We start from the raw sequence: 4,801 nt of genomic DNA on the forward strand, positions 1-4,801 counted from the left end.
TACTGTTTTTCAGGTTAACTTTGGGAGGGGCTAGGCACAAGAGGTAGCTATAAAATAGATGTATACATGATTGTTTTGAGAAGCCTTCTTTTCTCTAGCCCATTATTTCAGTTTTGTATTAAACCATAAAAAAATTTAAGATTGATAAACCTGTATGAAGTGAAAGTCATGTAAGTTCCTGGAAGGCTAAAAAGGCAATTTGTGGTGTGTTTTTTAGCTATGATCTTAGATTCAGTTCTTAACACCAACCAGCAAACCTGCAATAGATAGAGGTGTGCACAGAAGAAGCAGTCTTTTAGCTAGTGTGCATGTAGTGCCCCTGAGGCAGCATGGGTTCACCCAGCTCTGCAAGTTGTCACAGAACCTTTAGCTTTTTCTGTTTGTTTTTTTTTTTTTAAATGGCATTTTTTGAAGTCTAACTTTCAACTTCAGCTAGTTCTGTATAGTGTTGACTTCTCAGAGAAGGGCTACACCAGTCTTCAGAAACCTCAGTGCTCTCTTGCGCTGGACTTTGTTTAAATATATCCCCAAAGTAAAGGTAAAGCACACTACTAGAAGTACATATGCCAACTGCACTGAGTAACTGGTCAGAGGATTTCTTTATTATGTTACTAGAGCCCCTTGATTTCTTCAAGGTCCTTTTCTTTATCATTTTAACTTCCCCTACTTGAAAACTGGGGGAAGGAGGAAAGGGGTGTTAGGGCTTTGAAATGGGGCATTAAGTTCTGGGTCCTGCAGTCAAAGGTGACTCTAACCCTTCAGTTGGAGGTAAAATTTCTACCTTTTGGTTGCAAGTATATTTTACATGAGTGCCAGCTGGTAGGAAGTCTTAATTTCTGGCTCTGCAAAGATTTCATAAAACTTGATGAACTTTACTTTCAAGTAAAAGAAAATTCTCAGTTTGGACTCGACTTGTCAGAACACTTTTACAGGCCAGCTGAAAGAAGTACAAAATGGCTTATGTTTTGAAGATACAGTCTAAGAAGTATTTATTAGTGGAATTAAATGTGGAAGTAGGAAATGGAGTAAATTATGATAGTGGGAAACCTGATGTTTTGTTGGTTGGGGTTTTTTTGTTAGTTTTTTTTTTTAATCCTGAAGTTACTAGCCATCCCCATGTTTCAAGGAGTGATACACACTTCAGTCTATGAGTTGAGGTCTTTCTCTAGACAAAACAGACTGCTGCATGGTTTTTGACTAAATACAAATTACAGTTGCCTAAGATAACAGGATTCTGTTATGCAGTCTTGAGGAGAGTTGTTTTATGTTAACTTACAGGTCAGTTGAAAAAGTTCCTCTATAAATGATGCAGTGGTCAGAGCAGAAATATTCATTGTACTTGAAGACAGTTTGCCATTAAAACAACCTGGAGTTTGAACACAGTATGTATTTCAATTTGATTTGCTAAGTGTTACTTATTTATATTGTAATTGCAATTCAATTTTACTCAAAATACAAAAGCTGAGTGGTTTCTATATAGTATTTGGAACTAACATAGCTCTGTCATGCTCAATACACGTCTGCAACTCCTCTTGTTGATGGAGGCCACTGCTCTTGTAGCCCTGCTGGTACAGCTAGCTGCAGTAGCCAGAATTTCTTTGATATTGATACATGCAAACAGTGTTTCAGTGTATAATACAATTACTCATTGTGCATGCCAAACAGATCCCACCTGCTTTTGCCTGAAGTACTCCCCCGATACAGCCCTCCAGTCTGCACACCATTTCCCAAGGGAGATCCAGGGCCGTAACCCGAGACAACGCTGTGCCGCTAGTGGTGCCAATTACCCCTCAGGAACCGGAGAAAACGATTCTGCCTTTTCCTTGTGCGTCTAAGCAGCTGCGCAACTGGCTTACATTGGCTCAAAATAAAAGTGGGTGCCTTGGATCCACCATTGGATGTGTTGCCACTTCATATATACTCTTAATTGCTGCTTTTTGGGGGGGGGTGGTGGTGGCATAGTCTGTTAATGTGTTTCATAGTAAGCTTCTACAGGTTTGAACCCTGCTTTTTAAAAAAAAACAAAAAACATTGATCCAAAACTAAACAGAAGCAGATGCTTTAAAAGGTAGGGCAGGCAGTGAAAAATCAGGTTTGTAGCTCTACTTACCGCTTGGAAAAAAACCGGCCTGCTTTTCGTCCCCGATAGCTGGGTAAGCACCACGCTCTGGTCTAGCTTGGTCTTGCTGATCAGCTTTGCTTACCAACTCCCGCCCAGATGACGGGACCCCATACCTTTGGTCTCCTCCTGCGTGAGTAGAGCGGTGGTGCTCTAGGGGCTTTGCCAAGGCCTTGGGCAACAACCGAAAAGCAAAGAGAGAAGGTTGCTCATGGCCGCAGCAGGGCCCTGGTGCTGCTGCTCAAAGGAGGGGCTCGGTGCTGCTCTGCCCGTCCCCTGAGGGGCACCCCTGGGTGCTGGCTGTGCCGGCTGCCTGCCAAACGCTGCAAGGAGCCCGGACGAAGCAGGGTGTGTACCAAAGGTGGCTTGTCTTAACTGGTCTGACCGTAATTGAAGGAGAAAGTAATTTCTGTGGCTGCCACGGTGCTCTGGTTCATGTGCTGAAGGAAGGCTTTAGACGATACACGTTTCATTTTTCCTTACGACAGAAACGCCATGCTGACTGCAGGCTTCTTGCTCGTTCTCTGAACTCTTATTTCCTCCCTTTATCAAAATCCAAAATTTCAAGTAAGTGGTGGCATGTAATTCACTACCACAATTTACTGCTATTTATTGCTTTAATATATGATGAGAGTCATGCGCTTCAAGGACTTGCCCTGCGGTTTAGGGAAAAGCATGGCCTGTTACCGCCCGCAGCCCGCACCCCACAGGCACCACTTCCCACCGCCGAGGGGGAGCAGGTTGGTTTGCAGTCCTGGTGACAAGACTACCGAGGGAAGGTGGGTAAAATTCTTCTTAACCCAGGACTGTGGGGCTGTTCCCACAGAGCCTGACAAACACGGGAGCCTGTCTGCTCCGCAGCCCTGGGAGAGGGGATGGGAGCGGTAACGGTGCGAGAGTGGTGTGGCCCCCCCCTTATTAAGTCTCTATCCTTGGAATTACAAGCTTTCTCTCACTTTATATTTTAATCTCTTTGCAACTACATAGTCTTTAATCTGAATTAGGGGCATTAATAGGATTACCCCGTCTACTACGTAGGTCAAAGCTAATTGCGCTTGTCAGCCTGAGTCAGAAAGGAGAAGCTGTTGGGGAGGTGGCAGCAGGGGCTGGTCCCCTCTGCCCTCAGTCTGGCCGGCTGCTTCTCATCACCCCTGCACTGAGAGCCAGCAGCCTTTGGTTACAGGTAGGTCTTTCTCCAAAGACTACGTTGCCATTCCCATAAGTTCTGTCGAATATAATATTTTAATGTAGTCTGACTGAAATGCTGCAGCGGGCAGTAGTGCAGACCACAGCCTCCGTCAAATGTGCATCATGTAACAACACGTGTCCTACTGTACTACGTCAATATAGGGCAGATAGTTGGTATCGGCCAAAAACGGGAGTGAAAACTTACTTCAGGCCCAAGAATTTATAGCGTGATTTAGCGAGTACGTGCACGATTTTAGATCCTGGTTGTCTATTTTGCTTAACTACACAGTCTCTGGACATGACCCTTCTTCATACCATTCAGAGAATCACGCAGATATTTGCGTCACAAGTTTATTACACTTCTGACATGGAAGTACCTGCTCTTAAGGTGGTGACAGGGGAGGGGAGCTGATGTTTCAGGTCTCGGCAGCAGCAGGGCAGCCTCAGGTCACTGGTGCGTCGGTTGCTGTGGCCAGTTAGGTGAATGCAGAGACGGCAAAGGGATGCTGCGCTGGGCAGCAGAAGCCACGGGCTCCCGCGCTGTGGTCTGAGACCCTCCTCCCGGTAAATCCCCTTTAAAAAGAAGGGCGATAACCAGCGAGCCCTCCCGTAGGCACTGCCGCTCGGAAGCAGCATCCGAAACAGCCGCCTTGGGGCATCGGGGCCAAGCTGCCTCCGCCCGGACCCGCATTTTCATCCCCATTACGGAGTTTCGGCAAGCTGCCGGCCGGTTCCCGGGGCGTCCCAGCCGGCGATGGGGGCCGCGGCCGGCAGGGAGCTCCACCCGCCCGCCCTGCGCCTTCCCGGGAGCTGCCAGAGCCGGGACGGCGGCGGCGGGGGGGGCGAAGGGAAGGTCCCCGCCGCCCTCCGCTCCTCTCCGTCCCGCTGGAGAGGCTCGCACCCCGGGTCAGGCAGGCCGCGGCCTCCACGCGTAACGTTCTCACCCGCTCCTTAAAGGCCCCTGGGAGTTCAGGCGGGGGCCGGCGGCTGGACCTGAGACCCCCCCCCGCCCCCGGGCCTCCTCCCCACAGAACTAATTGCCCCGTGATCCTGCGACACCGGATCACGACGGCTCCTCTCGGCTCGAGCGGTGCCACCGCCCTGCCCGAGCGGGGCCGGCTCAGCCCGCGGGAGCCGCGCTAGCGGGTGGCGTGGACAGGGAGAAGCCGTCTGAGGGCCCAAAACCTCCCTGTTCCGCGTAGGGATGGGGACTGACCTACCCATGCCGGTACCAGCTGGAGGGCAGAGGGGGGAGTCCCGGGGGACTCGGTCTCCCACACGCACGTGGACATCCCCATCAAAAGTTGCAATTTCAGAAAAAGACTACTGTTTTTCCAACAACGAACGCTTCAACGGCAAGGTCCCAGCCAGCTCCAGGTCCCAAAGCGAGCGGCCCTGGGACACGGGCACCGAGGGCAAAGCCGAGGAGCAAAGGCATCTTCTCCGGCTGTCCTTGACCCCGCGGCGCCCACAGCTCCTCTGCCGCAGCCGCCG

This window comes from Haliaeetus leucocephalus, unplaced genomic scaffold, assembly GCF_000737465.1.
Source record: "Haliaeetus leucocephalus isolate CR32 unplaced genomic scaffold, Haliaeetus_leucocephalus-4.0 Scaffold555, whole genome shotgun sequence".
NCBI lineage: Eukaryota > Metazoa > Chordata > Aves > Accipitriformes > Accipitridae > Haliaeetus > Haliaeetus leucocephalus.